Source organism: Protobothrops mucrosquamatus, unplaced genomic scaffold, assembly GCF_001527695.2.
Source record: "Protobothrops mucrosquamatus isolate PMUCROS unplaced genomic scaffold, P.Mucros_1.0 scaffold773, whole genome shotgun sequence".
Classification (NCBI taxonomy): domain Eukaryota; kingdom Metazoa; phylum Chordata; class Lepidosauria; order Squamata; family Viperidae; genus Protobothrops; species Protobothrops mucrosquamatus.
Window position 1 is genome coordinate 149,209 of NW_015387041.1, and position 20,689 is coordinate 169,897.

Below are 20,689 nucleotides of genomic sequence, written 5' to 3' on the forward strand. Positions count from 1 at the left end.
CATCCCCAGGGTCATGTGATCAAAATTCAGGAGCTTGGCAACTGACTCATATTTATATAATGGTTGCAATGTCCTGAGGCCACGTGATCACCTTTTGTGACCTTCTGACAAACAATGGAGAAGCCAGATTTACTTAACAACCATGGTGCTAATTTAACAACTGCAGCGATTGACTTAACAACTCTGCAAGAAAGGTTGTAAAATGGGGCAAAATCCACTTAACAAATGTCTCACTTTGGGGCTCAATTGTGATCGTAGGTAAAGGACTTGTATCTTCTAGGCCAGTGTTCCTCAAACGACAAGTGGACTTCAACTCCCAGAATTCCTCAGCCAGCATATATCCAATGCATGAGAGCTCTGGGTAAGAGCTTCTTCTATCAAACATGCTGTTACAGTTTGTCCTAATCATAACTGGAATCTGTTTTCTTGTCACCTGAAATCCATTAAATTCCCTGCCTGGAGCTCTAGAATAAAAGAGAAAAGGTCTTGACTTTCTATATAATATCTTTTCAAATACTGAAGAATAATAACTTTTCTCTCCCCATCTTCTCAAAGGTTAATATTTCCAGGTCAATCAATCTCCCTTCATAGGATTTAGTGTCTATTCTTGAGATAATCCTCTCTGCTCTTCTCTAAAAACTAGTCTCATTACTCTGAATCCTTCTTAAAAAGCAGGTCCAGAACTGGCTGCAGGTCTGAAGGTGACCTCCAAGCAAAGCAGAATAAAGAGTAATTATTGCTTCCCACGATTCCCAAATTACAGTATAATTTCTCTCCAAGAAGTCTACAATTGTATTTGTCTTCAGGGACACAAAGAGGAACTGACTTAGTTTAAAAAAAAAAAGCATGTAGTTTATATGCCAAATGTCTCGGATTTCATCCTTGCTATCTTTTTGGTTTTAAAAAGAACATCTTAAATCAGTGCTGGAACTGAGAATCTGTTTCTAAGCGCCATCAAATCCAGCTCACCTTGCCGTTCCATGCATATATTTTCCACAAGTGAAATGAACCAATAAAAGAACTAAAATCAAGGCATTAAAATAAATGATAAGGATAATGCCATTGGGCTAATATTTAGGTACATTTTACTTTCATCTTCTGCTTATAAGGCAGGATCCAGAGAAATGTATATGGCTCATAAAAACCTCTGCCTTCTGTTTATCAGCTATTCTGGAAAACCTTTTTTTAAAAATAAGGAAAAGAACTAATAGGATTATAGAAATATTAAAAGAAAGTCTTTTCTGAGCACTAGGCATAGATTCATCATAGGTTTCATCCTTAGGACTTTGCTTCTTCTTATTGTTTACTTAATTAATATTCTTAATAAATACTAAGCGGTATATAAGTTCAAGTGCTATTGCAGTTGCTAATAACTTAATGTCTTTTATTATGAAAATTAAAGGATGCATATTCATAAAGTAATTCTAACAGTGGAAACCCCACTCCCCTTTAACACTGATGATGTTACCTAGTTTGGCAATGAAATGTTTGCATGAAAACAACCAAGTTCACAGTTCAACCCTGAGCTATAAAGATTCTCTTCTCTCAGTAATTCTAGCTATATACATCCCTCTGAGCAAAACTGTTATTCTAGCACAAGACCTGTCAGTCAATGAGATCTGTTTCTTTTAGGTTTTACAAGACAGGTCTAATTGAGCTCTAATAAAAGCTGCCAAGAAGTGGTCCAGATCCAAGGCTTGAAACCGTGGAGAGCACGAGTCAGTTAAGAGTGGTCAAATCTGGACTGATTTGGATCGCGGTTTAGACTCAGATTCCAAGGCTGTGTTCACATCACCTGCTCAACTAGTTTGATGAAAATTCTAATGTCTGTGTGAATACAAAGACGTATAGGTGGTAGAGAAAAGCAACCTGGAATGAAGGAGAAACTTCCTAACAGTGAGGACAATTAACCAGTGGAACAGCTTTGCCTCCAGAAATCGTGGGCGCTCCATCACTGGAGGTTTTTAAGAAGAGACTGGACAGCCACTTTTCTGGAATGATATAGGGTCTCCTGCTTGAGCAGGGGGCTGGACTAGAAGACCTCCAAGGTCCCTTCCAGCTCTACTCTACTCTACTCTACTCTACTCTACTCTACTCTACTCTACTCTACTCTACTCTACTCTATTCTATTCTATTCTATTCTATTCTATTCCTCAACTTATAACCACAGTTGGGACCAAAGCTTCCATTGCTAATCTATGCGGTCATTAAGTGAATGGTGCTCAATTTAATGATATTTTTTTTTGCCATATCATTAGGCAAATCGCTCGGTGAAATCTTGCTTCCCCGTTGACTTACTTGTTATAAGCCATCTGGGAAGGTTGCTAATGACAATCCCATGATCCCAAAATGCTGCAACCATTGTAAATACACACCAGTTGTCTTAAACCCACAGCACAATCACTTGAATGCAAGAAGGCTGCGATGGTCATAAGTGCAAGGAACGGTCAGAGGTTTTTTTAGCATTGTTATAATACTAAAAGGTCACTAAACAAGTTGTTGTAAGTTGAGGACAGGTATATACTGAATTTATTTAACCTTATTTATTTGTGTGTGTGTGTGTGTGTTTGTGTATGTGTGAGAGTTAAATGGAAGATGGTATTAGGCATTCAAAGCTCAAATGCAATTTTACTTTTAAAATGAAGTTCTCATGAATAGTACATGAGGGGGGAAATAATGACAAGATCATCGAGAATCACACAGATTCATTCTTCACCATGAAAGATTCAGAGCACATTCATTAATTTTATGCTTTGATCACCCTGGGATTCTGTGTGCTACCGAAGTGACTTCCTATCATGTTTGGGGGATGTGTAAAAATGCTAGAAAATGTTGGATTCAAATGCATGATTCAGAGGATTTTTAAAGAATAATAATTGAGACCAGAGGTTTATCTTTGGGGACTGATGGGTAAACAGTTAGAAAAAAGTCATGGAATTTTGTTTTTGTACACGATAACAGCAGCAAGATTATGACACGCACAAAGATGGAAAGATTCAGCAATACCCACAAAGGATAAATGGTTGGTTGATAATGGATCTAGCTAACGTGGCCAAATGGAACTTGTTTGATCGCAGAAAATCTATGCTTACTGCTAACTGAAAGCCCCACATGGAATTTTAGCATGCAACAGAAAAAATGAAATAATATTAATAATAATAATAATAATAATAATAATAATAATAATAATAATAATAATAATAATAATAATAATAATAATAATAATAATAATAATAATAAGAAGAAGAAGAAGAAGAAGAAGAAGAAGAAGAAGAAGAAGAAGAAGAAGAAGAAGAAGAAGTAGTAGTTGGAAGGGACCTTGGAGGTCATCTAGTCCAACCCCCTGCTCAGGCAGGAACCCTACACCATTTCGGACAAATGGCTGTCCAGTCTCTTCTTAAAAACTTCCAGTGTTGGAGCATTCACCGCTTCTGGAGGCAGGTTGTTCCACTGCTTAATTGTTCTAACTGTCAAGAAATTTCTCCTTAATTCCAGGTTGCTTCTCTCCTTGATGAGTTTCCATCCGTTGCTTCTTGTCCTGCCCTCAGGCGCTTTGGAGAATAGCTTGACTCCCTCTTCTTTGGGGCAGCCCCTGAGATACTGGAACACTGCTATCATGTCCCCCCTCGTCCTTCTCTTCGTTAAACTAGACATACCCAATTCCAGCAGCCGTTCCTTATATGCTTTAGCCTCCAGTCCCCTAATCATCTTTGTTGATCTTCTCTGCACTCTTTCTAGAGTCTCAACATCTTTTTTACATCGTGGTGACCAAAACTGGATGCAGGATTCCAAATGTGGCCTTACCAAGGCCTTGTAAAGTGGTATTAACACTTCACGTGATCTTGATTCTATCCCTCTGTTAATGCAGCCCAGCACTGTGTTGGCTGCATTATGGTTTTGATGATTAGACAAGATACAGGATCAAAATCTGAGTTGGTCACCTGGCCCAGAAGTTTAGACTCCTGAGCTTTTGGACTTGTGCTGAAGCTCATCCCCAGGGAATGTCTCTCTCACCAGAATATTAGTAAATTAGGATGGGTTATATTATAGATATAACATACAGATTATATTTATTTCAATACAAGACAGGATTCTAGAACACATTCTGGTGAGAAACAAGTTCCCTGAGGATGGGTTTCAGTCCAAAACCTCAAAAGACTAAACTTCTTCTCCCAGTGATTCAGATTGGATCCAGCAACATTATACTGGGACACGCAGAATTGCCTTCATTCATGATACAAGATACCTTATAGAAAGAAGATTTTTTTATGTTGAAACTATAGAGTAGATTTATACGGTACTTAAAACCGGTGTAATGGAGACTAGAAACCATTTCTTTGTATCTGTTTTTTTTTCCTTTTTAAAATTTTTTCTTTTACTTTTTTTCCTTTTCTTGCAATTTTAGTTTTCTCTTTGATTTCTTCCTTTTTCTTTGCTTTTTCTTCTCTTGTATCACTTTGTATTAGTTTTTGCCTTCCCTTTTAAAGGAAAATTGTTAATAAAAAGAAAGTTGGTAGGGATCAGGCCTTGGATACAGTACTTTGAAGGGCTAACTTGGTCCACCATATGGAACTATGCTATTCCTCACCCCAACGGAAAATTACAAGGAAGTGTAAATAAATGGACAGGTCTGGATAGTGAGAAAGGACAGAGGGAAGATTGTTGATTCAGGACATTGGGATTAAAAGAGGGCAGGATGAAAAGCAATGGGTGGAAACTGATCAAGGAGAGAAGCAACCTGGAACTAAGGAGAAACTTCCTAACAGTGAGAACAATCAACCAGTGGAACAGCTTTGCCTTCAGAAGTTGTGGGTGCTCCATCATTACATCTTAAATCTTACATTACATAAGCTGGTTAGCTGTCAAATCAATACCTTGACAGTTTTTAAGAAGAGACTGGACAACCATTTGTCTGAAATGATATAGCGTTTCCTGCCTGAGTAGGGGGTTGGACTAGAAGACCTCCAAAATCCCTTCCAATTCTGTTTCAATTACTTCTCATGCATTCAGTAACTTCCCTTCTCAGTTATATTAAAAATTACAATTCTGTGGTAACTTTCTAAGTTTGCATTGAACAGACGTTGGCAGAACGGCATGACTTTCCGTCTGCAGGGAGCCTCCGTTCTTCTTTAACATTTAATTCTGATTTAGAAGCTTCATTTCAGTAGTGTAGCCCATGACCTATTTGGAAGTTCTTTCAAGAGCATCAAGCTCTGATTATCTTCCTCATCATCATACAACACAAATTTATTCAATCAACGATCGAAACAAGAAGACTTGGGCACAGCCAAATAACCTTACAATCAGACAGCGTAAAATAAACTGATTTAACACTGAATGTAAAATTCGAATGACATGACATATAATGTAATTCATCCTGACATAATATTTATTCTTTGTCGCACCAGGTCTAATTTTGTAGTAATTTGTTTGTGCGCTTTAATAGCCGTGTCACAAAATTTAGCTGTGTTATATGAGATGTTTTTCGGTTTATTGCCTGATAAGAGGAAAACAAGATAAAACTTATCTGATCATCCTGGCAAACACAACCTAATCACTATACAAGACTCTCTACATGGAGCTGCATTTGAAGATGACTTGGAAGCTTCAACATAAAAAATGTAAAAGCCAGGAAAAATGAGTTGTTGTTGTTAGTTGCGAAGTCGTGTCTGACCCATCGCGACCCCATGGACAACGTTCCTCCAGGCCTTCCTGTCCTCTACCATCTTCTGGAGTCCATTGAAGCTCACGCCTCCTGCTTCAGTGACTCCACCCAGCCACCTCCTTCTCTGTCGTCCCCTTCTTCTATTGCCCTCAATCTTTCCCAGTATTAAGCTCTTCTCCAGTGAGTCCTTCCTTCTCATTAGGTGTCCAAAGTACTTGAGTTTCAACTTCAGGATCTGGCCTTCTAAAGAGCAGTCGGGGTTGATCTCCTCTAGGACTGACCGGTTTGATCGCCTTGCAGTCCAGGGGACTCGCAGGAGTCTTCTCTAACACCAGAGTTCAAAGGCCTCCATTCTTTGGCGCTCAGCCTTTCTTATGGTCCAACTTTCACAGCCATACATTAGGGGCCCAGCTCAAAATGTTGGCTATTACTTATTAAGCGCAATATGATGTAGAACTGGAATATATACCAGGCATTTTACATTTATTAAATAAATTATAGCATGCAAACAGAATAACAGAGTTGGAAACGACCTTGGTCTTCTAGTCCAACCATCTGCTAGAGCCTAGTCATTTCTATAACAACAAACTTATATAATTAGCAAAACCCAAAGCCAACATTTTCTTTCTTTTTTCCATGTCAAGCACAAAATCCAGAAGTGGTTTCCAAGCAGAAACAAAGTTAAGCTAAGGTTAATTTTATCTCCATTGCTTACTCCCAGCTGTAGGTACCCCATATAGGGGTAGCTATCAAACTCTGAGCTTTTCAGACTTAATTCGGAAATCTAAACCAGAATAACAGCAGATTCATAGCACCTAATCAGCAGCTGCATTCCAGCTTCATAGCACTGTTTCCAAATGCACCCCTCCTAAGAATCTTCTCTGGAGTTTAGGACTCCTCTGGACACTTTCAAACTAAGTGATTATCAATATTTCAAGGCCCTCTAATTCTTCAAAAGTACTATGACTCAGATAGGAAAACCAAAGCCTGCTCAGAAGATTTTTGGAGGAGATATATTAGCCTTGTGCAAACGCTTTTCGTTATTGATTAAACCAATTTATACAACCACCCATCTTAGCCGGTGAAACTCTGGGCAGATTAAAAACACAATAAACTCACAGAATCCATTAAAAAGCAAAACCTAGAGGAGATCCCTTAAACATCTCTCTAAGACCATAAACAAACATGTGCATGCCAGAGTCCACCAATCTCCTGGCCTAGGGGAAAAGCCAGGTCTTTGTTGTTGTTCAGTTGCTAAGTCATGTCCATCTCTTTGAGACCCATGGACCACAGCACACCAGCCCTCCCCCTGCCTCCCATCCTCCACTTTGTCCCGGAGTTTGCCCCAAAACCAAATTCAATGGGTTAATGACCCTATCTAACCATCTCATATTCTGCTATCCCTTTCCCCTTTGACCTTCCATCTTTCCCAACACCAAGATCTTTTCCAAGAAGTCCTCTCTTCTCATTAGGTGGCCAAAGTATTTGAACTTCAGCTTCAGCATCTGTCCTTCCAAAGAAGAGTCAGAGTTGATTTCCTTCAGGATTGACTGATTGGATCTCCTTGCAGTCCAAGGGACTCTCAAAAGTCTTCTCCAATAGCGCAAAGCGTTCTGGAAGGGCTTAATTGTTAACCACCATCGGACAGTTTAGAAAACTAACTCTGGCCATGGATTAAGAGACAGTCCTTTAAAAAAAAAAAGTCTTCTCCACCCCAGTTCAAACTGAGTCATGTTATCAAGGGTATCTTTCTTCATGTACTCTTCACAGGAGAAGTGAAGAAAGATGTATATGTTCAGATTCAAAATCACATAAAGTATTATTTAAAGAAACAGTATTTAAAAGCTGAAGAGGTAGATAAGTCTGGTGAAGTATTTAGACTATTAATGTACCAGCATCTGAGAGCAAGACAATGGATGGAAGATCATCAAACGGAGTTCCTACCTGGAACCAAGGAGAAATTTCTTGATAATGAGAACAATTAACCAATGGAACAGCTTGTCCCCCAGAGTTGTGGGTGCTCCATCACTGGACATGTTCAACAAAAGATTGGATAACCATTTGTCCATGATTATATAAGGAGGGTTAGATTAGCAGGGTTAGATTAGAAGACCTCCAAGATCCCTTCCAGCCCTATGATTCTAAAACTTTGTTCTTGTTTCCCTTTTCTAGTTTTTTTTTTAAAAAAACAACAACAACTTTCAACTAAACAAGGATGGATGGGATGGCTTCCTAAATAAACTGTTGGGATTAAAAGACATTGTGGTCCAAGAGTCATTCCAACTGTGAACTATTTCCCATAAAACAGGACATAAGGTCACCCTAGTTCACCCTTGAGATGCGTTGCCTCTGTGCTTTATGCAACTTCCACACTAGACTTCCAGATTCTGCAAGTCCTAAAGATGGGCCTTCTCAATGCCATGATGAAACTGCAATGAACTTTGAAGGTTTGGTAAATGTTATGCTTGCTAAAAGTGGAATGCTTTGTTCTGTTACCATGATGGGTGCATGTTTTAACCAATCTGCTGAAGAAATAAATTTGACTGAAGATTAAAATATCCCCCCCCCCGGGAGCTGACAGGAACAAAATGTTCTAGATCGCTAAGTTTCTGATGGGCCTCCCCAATTCAATCCCCTCCCTCTTCTCTGTGTCAAGAAGGATCAACAAAACACATCAATTAATAGCCATAATACAGAACTGCTGTTTCTTCCTGTCCTTTTTTTAAATTAGACATCATAAAGAAAGGGAAAAAACTAGCACAAGTCAAAGATAAGTAAAAAAAAGAGAGAGAGAGAGAAATAGAAATGTGGAAACAAAGGATCTGAAAGTACTATTTCTTCCTGCTTTCAAAATGAACAAGCCGGATTGCCTCCATGATACAAATCAGATGGTGCCCTTCAAGGATTAAAGGGCACTGACATGAGTTCCAGAGGAAGAACGTCTCTGAAACTGTTGAAGCCTTGAATGTCTTTAATTTGAAAGCCATTATGGCTTGGGTAATACAATTGCCACCAAGGAAATACTGTTTTGCCTAAAGCTATTGAAGAGAAAATCTGAAATTGAAATGAGCATGCTGGAGAACAAACAGTAGCTTTTGCATTGAATTGATTAAAATGTTTCAAGTGGTTTGCACCAGTTTTGGTCACCATGATATAAAAGAGATGTTGAGACTCTGAAAAGAGTGCAGAGAAGAGCAACATTAGAGGGCAGGAGGCTAAAACATATGAAGAACGGTTGAGGGAGCTAAGTATGTCTAGTCTAAGGGTCGGCAACCTTAAACACTCAAAGAGCCACTTGGACCCATTTCCCAGAGAAAAGAAAACACTGGGAGCCACAAAACTTGCGTGCACATGCGCACGCGAGGGGGGGGAGCTTGACTGAAGAGTTTAATTAAAAAGAAATAGAGGCTGTTGTGCATGAGTTCTCTCTCTCCCTCCCTCCCTCCCTCCCTCTCTCTATCTCCCCCCTCTCTCTCCCTCTCTCCGATCTTCTGCTCACCTGGCAAGCTGGCTTCATGCTGTTGTCCAACAAGCTGACACACATTCTTATTGGCTCTCTCCTGCCCTTGGTCTCACACTCAGAGAGAGAGAGGGAGAGGGAGAGGGAGAGGGGAGAGAGAGAGAGGGAGAGAGATAGGGAGAGAGAGAGAGAGAGAGAGAGAGAGAGAGAGAGAGAGAGAGAGAGAGAGAGAGAGAGAGAGAGAGAGAAGGGAAGGGAAGGGAACTGCAAGTGCCTCTCTGTCTCTCTCTCTCTCTCTCTCTCTCTCTCTGCAAATGGTGGAAGAGGCTGGGAGTCGCAGGAGAAGGCTCAAAGAGCCGCGGGTTGCTGACCCGTGGTCTAGTCTAACAAAGAGAAGAACTAGGGGTGACACAATAGCAGTCTTCCAGTACATGAGGGACCATCACAGAAGGGCTCTCCTTCTGTGGGAGAGGTGGTTGACCTATTCTCCAAATCACCTGAGGGCAGGACAAAAAATAATGGGTGGACACTTATCAAGGAGAGAGGCTACCTAGAACTAAGGAGAAGTTTCCTAAGAGTGAGAATGATCAATCAGTGGAAAGGCTTGCCTTCAGAAGTTGTGGATGCTCCATTACTGGAGGGTTTTTTTAGAAAAGATTGGACAGCAATTTGTCTGAAATGGTTTCGGGTCTCTTGCTCCAGTAGGGGATTGGACTAGAAGACCTCCAAGGTCCCTTCCAAGTCTGTTATTCTGTAAATTCTGTAGGACAGGGGTCTTCAAACTCGGCCCTTTTATGACTCATGGACTTCAACTCCCAGAATTCCTCAGCCAGGCACGCTGACTGAGGAATTCTGGGAGTTGAAGTCCATGAGTCATAAAATGGCCATATTTGAAGACCCCTGCTATAGGACATTGGTTGGGAGGTGGCAAGAACTAGGACAGGAAAGCATACTGAGATATAAGTTCAGCCTCCTCTCTTGTCCACTGTTTTGGTTTTGCCTGGATTACTCATTCTTTGGTTAATGCCTACTTTGGAGTGAGCTACTATAATCAGTCCTAGAGGAGATCAACCCTGACTGCTCTTTAGAAGACCAGATCCTGAAGTTGAATCTCAAGTACTTTGGCCACCTAATGAGAAGGAAGGACTCACTGGAGAAGAGCCTGATGCTGGGAAAGATGGAGGGCAAGAGAAGAAGGGGACGACAGAGAATGAGGTAGCTGGCTGGAGTCACTGAAGCAGGAGGTGTGAGCTTCAATGGATTCCAGAAGATGGTAGAGGACAGGAAGGCCTGGAGGAACATTGTCCACGGGGTCGCGATGGGTCGGACACGACTTCGCAACTAACAACAACAACTATAATCCATTATTCATGCTCTTTATGGTCACATTCAGAATAAGAAAAATAAGAATTAGGGCTGACATGTATAAGAAGATGAATTAAGATGGGATAATCTGAAAAAGTGAGAGCCAAAGACTTGTGGGAATCAAGGCTCATCATTTTGAAATATTCCATGGAATCACTATGAGAGGAAGGGCACTAGATTTTGCTTGCAGCTGTTTTAACTCAGAACAGGGACATCATCCTGCTCGTAACAATGTGGATGAGGTGGAAGATTCTCTCGTTGGGTTTTCAAAAGAGGTATTAGGTCTTTCTCTAGTCGAGGATAATTTAGGACAGTTCTTTCTTAGAATGACGGAGACAGAAACCAACAAGCCGAAAGGTGTTACAAAAAGTGACAGACATCGGAGGCAACAGTTCAAAGGAGAGCCATTGGAGGAAGGAGAAACTTGCTAACTCGTCCTTTAGCTTGCAGCCCCAAAATAGCAGCAGAGCCATGTTGCGGTGAGATGAACATTCACTCTATAGTAGCAGGGGTGGGCAACTATGGCAACTTTAAAAAAAAAATGCACGGTAAACCCATAATCATTTTAGCTAAACTAGAGCAAACACAGCAGGGAGGAAACCTGGACAGTTATATAATTGGCTGCAAATCACAAATCTGTATTTCTGGCTCAGTCCAGAGAGCAGCAAATAACCTCTGTGGGCAGCCAATTTAAGGCCTTCAGTTTAGCCGATAAGAGGTGAAGTCAAGTCTCTCTCCGAAATCAAAAGCCACTAAAAATAGGATGCTGCAGATTGCGGAGCTCTTGATCAATAATCTGCCATCCTTCTTCTTCTTGCTCTTTCTGTTCAAGGATTGCTTTAAATACTGAAGCATCTCATGGTGTTAGAGGCAAGGTACTCTAATGCAGAACGATCACTTGTACGTCATCGACGTGGGTAAAGTAGCAAAGTTTATTCGCAATGTTTGTGTTTTGACAAATGCTGTTTTAACTGCTTTTGACAGCTTTGCCCAAGCATCTTTGCCTACAGATTCATGCATTCATTTATCTTCATGCCTGGAAAAAACTTCCTCGGCTTTCTAGCTTGTGGCTCTAGAGAGTTTTAACTCTCAAGAGACAGATCCTTCACTGGAACTTTTAGAAAATATAAGGATTTTTTTTTTTGTCTCCTGGAAGACAAAGAAACTTCTCTTAAATCCTCTGATCTTTGCCAAATCATTTCATAAGAAATCACGAGCTACAATGAAATGTGTTGAATATAGTTATTCAAATGGTTACGGATCCTCCTCTTAAGTGGTATCTTGAGATCAGTAGCCATGATGCATGAAATTGATTCCTCTTCAATTTGGAATAAAGACAGTATATTTTTTGACAGAGTGGTTGAGGTTATACACTTCTAACCTGGAATGGGACAACTCGCTGTGGGAAAACTTGCTGTGGCCAATGGGACAGCTCACCATGGGGCAATTCAACAATTCAATTTAATGATTTAAAATAATTTAAAATTTATTTTAATTTTTGCTACTTATATTTCATTTTGTCCCTCCTGTAGCATCCTCTCTTTAATTATTCTATTCCACTATTTCTTCGATATTAGTGTAACTCTTGTCCCATGGCGAGTTGGCCATGGCAAGTGGTTCGTGATGAGTTGGCCACTGGAAGTTGTCCTAGATCCCTCCTAAACTGGGTTAACAAAACCTAACTCCTGTATTCATATGATGCTCAAGCAAATATATTTTTATGAGTTATGCGATCCTAATCCTAATCCTAATATCACAAAAAAGATGTTGAGAGTTTAGAAAAAATTCAGAGAAGAACAACTAAGATGATCAAAAGCCTGGAGACTAAAACATACAAAGAATGGCTACAGAACTTGGATTTGGCTAGTCTAAAGAAAAGAAGAAATAGGGGAGACATGATAGCAGTGTTCCAGTATCTGAGGGGCTGCCACAAGGCAGAGCAGGTCAGGTTGTTCACCAGAGCACCAGAGGGCAAGAGAAGAAACAATGGTTGGAAGCTGATCAAAGAGAGAAGCAACTTGGAATTAAGGATAAACTTCCTGACAGTGAGGACAATCAACCAGTGGAACAGCTTGCCTCCAGAAATCGTGGGTGCTCCATCACTGGAGATTGTTAAGAGACTAGACAGTCACTTATCTGAAATGGTATAGGTTCTCCTGCTCGAGTGAGGGGCTGGACTATAAGACTTCCAAGGTCCCTTCCAATTCTATTCTATTCTATTCTATTCTATTCTATTCTATTCTATTCTATTCTATTCTATTCTATTCTATTCTAAGAAGGATTGGGTTTAGACCACTGGGAATTATTGTTGTTTTAACCATTCAAGTCGTGTCCACTTGCTAGGCAAGTGCTATCCATGCTACCCTGTCAAGAACAGCTTCTTTCAATTGTTGGATGTTCATCTTTGAATCAGCTTTGATGGTATTAAGCCAGTGAGTTATCAAGCCAGTCCTTCTTCTTGATCCACTAACTATTCCTAATATCGTTGACTTCTCCAATGAATTTGTACACATGATATGGCCAACATAAATCAGATGTAGTCTTATGATTTTAGCTTTTACTGATGTGTCTGGTTTTAGATGATTTAACAGCTCTCTATTAGTTACACCGGCTGTCCGTGGTATATGCAATAATTTACCCCAGCACCCTAGTTCAAAGGTGTCAATTCTTCCATCAGCTATTCTTAGTGTCCAATGCTCACCCCCATATGAACCAGTTGCCAAGCATCTGAATGTTGATCACGTGATCATGGGGATGCTGCAAAGGTTGTAACTGTGAAAATGGTCATACCTCACTCTTTTCAGTGTCTTTGTAACTTTGAATGGTCACTAAATGATCTGTTGTAAGTTGAGAATTATCTGTATTCTTCTAGGATTGGCTGAAGATTCTGAGAACTGGGAAATGCTTCTTCATCCACAGCAGATGTTTTTAAGCCTGTGGACCTCTGGTGAGGATGGATAGTGTCTGAGATGGGGTAGAGGCCAATCCACAATAGATCATGTAAAAGTCCAAAGCAGAGGTCCCCAGTCTTTGTGAACTGGTAGACCTGTTGGAATTTTGAGAGCCTTTTAAGTGTACAGTCTCAAAATGGTTGGCTGCCCCTGGCTAATAATAGAACATCCATAAACTAGAAAGAACTTCTGCTCTATTATTGCCTTATCCTTGTTACTCTCAACTCTACTTTCCAACAAAGAACTTTATTGAAACATTCTGTCTTTTTTTTATTATAGACATGTTGGAAAATGTGTGGCTTTTTTTTAACTAAAAATGTGTGAAAAGTTCTGTTGCAGAAACAGAGTATACTAGAGGCCAATGCCTTGCTTTGCACTATGCCAGATTTCAATTCTGAAAAAATAATGAATTAAAGAAATTAAATTCTTTAATTAAAATTAAAGAAAAATTAAAATCACTAAGCATGGAGATTGATAGACTCCAAGGAACATCAGCCCTTACAATCACCATGATGGAGGTCCAAGGTCATTGTCATCGTCATCATCATCATCATCATCATCATCATCATCATCATCGTTGGAAGGGACCTTGAAGGTCTTCTAGTCCAACCCTGCTCAAGTAGGAGACCCTATATCACTTGAAAACTCCTACCAAAGCTAGAATGAATGGTGGACCTCTTAATCAAGATCCACTTCTTGCTGAAATGAATAGATCTTGACTTGCACTTCACGTCAAAATTACATAAATATATTTTCCATATTTTAACAATTAATTTGCTCTCAAGACTTACTGGGTCTCAGGAGAGATCAGGACGTATTGGAAGTTTCACAAACTTGAAATGTATGAATATTGGGAGATAACATTTCATCAATTCCAAGTAAATGAAAAAGCCTTCATATACCATGAGAAAAGCTTGGTTTGTGGACTACAAAACTATCTAGATTAGCAGCCTAATTAGACAGAATAGACCAAAACATTTATTTAGAAGCCAATCCTACAAATCATAGTGATCACTTCTAAATTTACAGTAATAGATCCATGGCATTTGGGGCTAGAGATATTACTGATTAAACTAACAGTCATTTTGACTCCTGCTGGTTTAGAATTAGCAGAACGAAAGTGGTGTTAGTGTTTATCTCTCCCAGATGTACCTACCTGCACATCCATACGGCGTTTCCCTTCCTAGTAAGCATAGTTACATAAGGGCAAAAAAAAAAAAGGATAAGCAAGAATTGGAAGTAAAAGATAAAAGAAAAGAGGAATCTAAGCAATATCTTTCATGATGCATCTCCATAGCTTTCCAGTCTTTCATCACATCCATCTTCTGCTTCATACGTTGCCTTTTTTCCCTTAAACTTCTCGCCACCTTTTAATTTTTAAAGATTTCATCAAATGCATTCAACCACGACTTTCTCGGCCTTCCCCCTCCTGAGCTCTTCACTTTTCCTTCACATATGTGCTTTGCAATTCAATTGTGTTTGGAAGAGAATGTTAAACTAGGTCTTTTAAATTTTTTAGGCCTGGAGGTATGGCTAGAAAGGCTCAATTATAACCTTTCCTGAAGGGCCAGCAGAGTAATTCCCCTTTTAATGCTGAATTTTTTGATATCTTGCAGAACTGGCTATGAATGAGAGCAGGAGACACTTCCAATGATAGACTTCAGCTTCCTTTTCGATTCTCAACAGGAAATGTAAATAATTAAGACTTTTTAAAGAAGCATTGCAGGAGAAACTTCCTGACAGTCAGAACAATTAACCAGTGGAACAACCTGCCTCCAGAAGTGGTGAATGCTCCAATATTGGAAGTTTTTAAGAAGAGACTGGACAGCCATTTGTCTGAAGTGGTATAGGGTTACCTGCCTGAGCAGGGGGGTTGGACTTGATGACCTCCAAGGTCCCTTCCAACATCATCATCATCATCATCATCATCATCATCATCATCATCATCATCATCATCATTATTATTATTATTATTATTATTATTATTATTATTATTATTATTATTATTATTATTATTATTATTATATGACACCAGAGATATTGTCTAAGATATATACAGATACTTCTAAGGATGGTTTGGAAATGTGGAAAACATGAAGGGATATTTTATCATTCATGGGGAATGATAAAATATCATTGGGACTTGTGAAAAAGGAAAAAAAAGATACTGGATACAAATACATATGGCAATTGCTGCTCATTTCTTTAGATATCTTTCTTTTTTTCCTTTTTGTTATTCTTCATTTTTTTTCTTTTACCCTTTCATAATCTTTCTATTTATATAGAATAGACCTGGAAGGGACCTTGGAGGTCTTCTAGTCCAGCCCCCTGCCTAAGCAGGAGAATCTACACCATCTCAGACAGGTGATTGTCTAGTCTTTTCTTAAAGATCTCCAGCGATGGAGCGCCCACAATTTCTGGGGGTAAGCTATTCCACTGGTCCTCACTGTCAGGAAGTTTCTCCTTAAATCCAGGTTGCTTCTCTCCTTGATCAGTTTGCAGCCATTGTTTCTTGTCCTTCCCTCTGGTGCTTTGGAGAACAACCTGACCCCCTCTGCCTTGTGGCTGCCCCTCAGATATTGGACCACTGCTATCATGTCTCCCCTATTTCTTCTTTAGACTAACCAAACCCAAGTCCCGCAGCTGTTCTTCATATATTTTGGTCTCCAGGCCTTGGATCATCCTAGTTGCTCTTCTCTGAATTTTTTCCAAACTCTCAACATTTTTTTTTGTGATATGGTGACCAAAATTGGCTGCAGTATTCCAGGTGTGGTCTTACTTTGTAAAGCGGTACTAGTACTTCTTCTTCTTAATTTCTACAGCTTTTTAAATCGTTGCAAAATCTTATTTTAATAAAAAATTATGCATGAAAAAAGTTTGAGCTAAGAATCCACAATAAACTAACTGTGAAACTATGTTTTATTTTTCATAAGGAAACGTCAACAAGGGTTACCCAGGTTAAATTATCTCTCTCCCTTCCCCTCTTACAGATTAAGTGCAAGCCAAGCGTATTTGATGATGTATGATTCAACCCTCAAGTTTAAATGTGTGGTCCAAACGGAGCCTCTGAGTTGGCAGAAACTCCAGGTTTTGGATCCCAATCTATTCAACACTAACCTTCCCTCCGCACCCAGGCTTCACTAAGCCCACACCTCCATCGGGTCTATGACAACTCACCATGGCCAACTCACCGCAGCCAACTTGCTGTGGCCAACTTGCTGTGGGACCACTCACCATGGCCAGCTCACTACATTCAACTCATCACGGCCAAGTGGACAATTTGCTGTGGCACAACTTGCCAACTTGTGAACAAGAGTTTTCAAAAATAGACTGAACAACTATTTGACTGGGATGGTATAAGGCAGGGGTAGGCAACCTTGGCTCTTTTATGACTCGTGGACTTCAACTCCCAGAATTCCTGAGCCAGCCATGCTGAGGGGAAAGGGAGAGGTTTCCAAGCTGAGCCACGCTGGCTCAGGAATTCTGGGAGTTGAAGTCCACAAGTCATAAAAGAGCCACGGTTGCCTCCCCCTGCTATAAGGTGTCCTGCCTTGAGATGTTGGACCAGAAGACCTCCAAGGTCCCTTCCTGCCCTATGATTCCATGTTCTATCTCCCTTCTTCCCCTCCAACCCCTGGAGCACTCATGGGGCACTCCCATACGCTGCTGGTGAGAGGTTGCAGCAGGCGCACAGTACTGTGAAAGAATGTTACTCTGTTTTCACAGCAGCACGCCGCCATGAATAAACTGTAAGTGTGACCAGGAAATGCCATCTGTCACAATTCTGTAGATGCATTTGTATGATTCCCACACATTTTCAGAGCTGACTAGAGTTCAAACAATTTATGCTAATTGGGTACGAGTGGGTGGATGTGGAATTAAGCAAAAACCTTGAGCAATTTGGCAATTTTGTTTCTACATTGGAGAGCCAGTGGTGTTTATCTCAAGATGGCCAAATTGAGGAGGAACTATCTAGAGATACAACACCTCACTCAACTGAATTCCTTTGCAGAGCAGCTGAGATTTCTCTGTGGGATGTCAAATCCTGTCCACTTACTAATTCTTTAATGCACTTCACACAGCTGCTGCTCCAACAGGAACACCAGATCCAGTGTGGGATCACTGTCCCATGTTGGTCTCATGGTTATCCTGAGCTGCCTCAAACCTCACTCCTAGAGAAGGCAGGTTGATGGTCACTAAATGAACTATTGTAAGTCAAGGACTTCCTCATTCCAACTTAAATCTCATGAAAGAATAGAATAGAATAGAATAGAATAGAATAGAATAGAATAGAATAGAAGCTGGAAGGGACCTTGGAGGTCTTCTACTCCAGCCACCTGTTCAAGCAGGAGAACCTATACCATCTCAGACAGGTGAATGTCTAGTCTCTTCTTTAAAATCTCCAGTGATGGGGTGCCCAGGATTTCTGGGGGTAAGTTGTTCCACTGGTTGATTGTCCTCACTGTCAGGAAGTTTCTCCTTAATTCCAGGTTGATTCTCTCTTTGATCAGTTTCCAACCAATGTTTCTCGTCCTTCCCTCTGGTCCTTTGGTGAACAACCTGGCCCCCTCTGCCTTGTGGCAGCCCCTCAAATACTGAAATACTGCTATAATGTCTCCCCTATTTCTTCTTTTCTTTAGACTAGCCAAACCCAAGTCCCATAACCATTCTTCATGTGTTTTAGTCTCCAGGCCCCTGATCATCTTAGTTGCTCTTCTCTGAAGTCTGGAGATCTCCGTTACCAACCCAAAGATAGGGTCAAGAGGTTTGGATAAGGAGGTTGAGATGCATGAGGGAGGATGGTAACAGAGCAACTGTCAGGTCTGCCGGGCTCAGCTTGGCACCTCATAGGCACCTGCACCAAAGGCTAGAAGGGGGAAGGATAGATGGGCAATAAAACTGTGTGTGTACATGATGGGAAACCAGGGAGGGGGGAGGAATGACAGGTGATAAAGGCCAGAGATGCTCAGCACCCGGTTGCATTGGAATCCAAGGCCAGGAACCCTGAGAAGAATGTGGATTACCCCAAAATATCTGAGCATTCTCAAAACACTTTGGTGAGTTCCAATTGGTTGAAGACAGACTGGTTATGGGGGAGGGCTGGGATGAGGGGAAACCTTTCTGTATCTTTTGAGCACAGGAAACCAAGAGCTAGCCTGACTCTACTGCAGCCAACATCTTTTTAGTGAAAGAAGCTTTTGCTTCAGCCAAATGGAGTTGAGGGTTTCTCTTTCTTAAGGAATCAGATTGGGGCAGGTCTGACAGCAACGATCTCAACAACCCCTCGAGCTCAACTTAATGAACAGGGAGTGGTGCAAAACGCCTGAAAGCCATGAAATTCCCGAATAATGACTGCCACACCTCCACCCCTGCCTCAGTTGATCCCATACCCAAACACAGCTGGGCATAGCTCCAAAAGGGTACACACCCCTTCTGGACCCTGCCAGATCTCAATATACATATCAGTTCATCCCTCTCATGAATGCTTAAATTACAAATGACCTATCTGGCATTTAGAAGCAGCAGCTAAAAACCAAGGCCTCTGAAGGTCTGTTAAGTGGGTACAGGGACTGAGACCAGATCTGGAATACAAAAGACATTGGCCCTGCATTCCATGAGAACAGCTTGCTTCCTCTCCCACCATATCACCCTATGCCTATGATCTATCTATCTATCGCCCTATCACTGTGATTAATACTTTGTCCAATTTAGAGCACATTTGGCCATTTGAAAGCACAGTTTGGCAGTTCCCAAAAATAAATCTTCTGAACCATAAACGTTTTGAGGCATTCTGGTATTTCAGAAAGCTCCAGAATATATCCTGCAGGTTAGCTCAGTTCCTCCTCAACGGAAGTTCTGTTATTGCTTATGCCTATTATAACAGCCATTTGGCAAATGGGCCTGCCAGAAGCTTTTCAATATTTCGAATGTCCTTCCAAAAGACATTTCAATATTTCAAATGTCCTTCCAAAAAGGATGTTTGGAATAGACATTACAGTATTGCTGTGGGAGATGACCGGGCTGAGCCTGAGGGAAGGGTCAAGCACGTCATCAGTCTTGAGTTCCTTTCCACCCACAAGAGTTCTAAGTCAAGCCCTCCTTGAATTCTGTTGACTCTTATCTACCACCAATTCATCTTGACCAGATTCTCGTAGAGAAATAACATGGAATAAACTGGTACTTGTTTGAACAATCCTGGTTCCTGATTTCTTGTGCCTGACATTTCTTTTTGTTGTATTTATTTACCCACTAGATAAAAGCACTGGTTTGATTCCTTTGTAGTGCTGTAGAATACCACAGGAAAAGGAACACGGGAGTTACTAAAACATGAATTAAGCTGGTGTTAGAAAACAACTCAAGGTGACCTCTCCTTGACTCTTGATGTAAGAGGGAGGGAGAGAGGCAAAATATCCTAGCGGAATCTAGAAAATCTATTTCAGTAAAGTGGCATTCTGGTCAGCTTTGTGCAGTCTGTTTTTTGATGGGCCTCCCTCAAAGGGTTGACAGATATTCAAGACATTACTCAGTGGATGACCAATCCTTATCAGAAGACTGAAAAAACTAGGACAACTGCCTTCAAGTAAGCATTTTAATCTGAACTGGAGAAGCACCACAATCCCACTCCCTTAGATGCTGCTGGAGATGAGGAGCTAGGCCAGTGGTTCTTAACCTGGGCGATATTGCCCCCCAGGGGGCGATTTCGTTTTTCAGGGGGCCGATGGAACGAAAAGGGGCGACGCAAGAGCGAAGGAACTAAAAGGGGAAAATATGGGGGCGATGGAGCGAGAAGTTTTGGGGACACTTTTGAGACTTTTTCGTACAGGGAATTGCTGTATATCTGATGGAGGGGGAGCGCTTCTTTCGAAACATCGCATGCTGAGTGGCTCTGTAAAACATTTTGTATTGTACTTTTTTAGCGTGCACTCCAGTTCGATATCATATTTTCATTGTGTCTTTTTAATCCTTTCTACAGTGTGCGTGACTATATATACTTTCCTCGAATGTTAATTGAGTTTCAGAGTTTTCGTCTTGAGGTTCTTAGTTCCTGCATTGTGGTTTGTTCTTATGCCCTTTTTATATTTCTTTTTGCGTCTTAAATTTCACTTGTAATTCAATCATTAAATGTTATACTGTTTTTCTTTTCGGGCATTTCACTTCCTTGCAATTGAATTTTGTTTTCAGTGGTCATTACATTTAAGTGTCTTGAATAAATAAGATAATAATGAAATACATGTATCACGAAGTTTG

At 40.6% G+C, this 20,689-nt stretch overlaps 1 protein-coding gene across 1 annotated transcript in view; it reads right to left on the reverse strand.

Annotated features, from left to right (window-relative positions):
- TRPC5 (transient receptor potential cation channel subfamily C member 5) overlaps positions 1–20,689 on the reverse strand; it is a 118,207-nt gene that overhangs the window by 68,398 nt on the left and 29,120 nt on the right. The window lies entirely within an intron of this gene.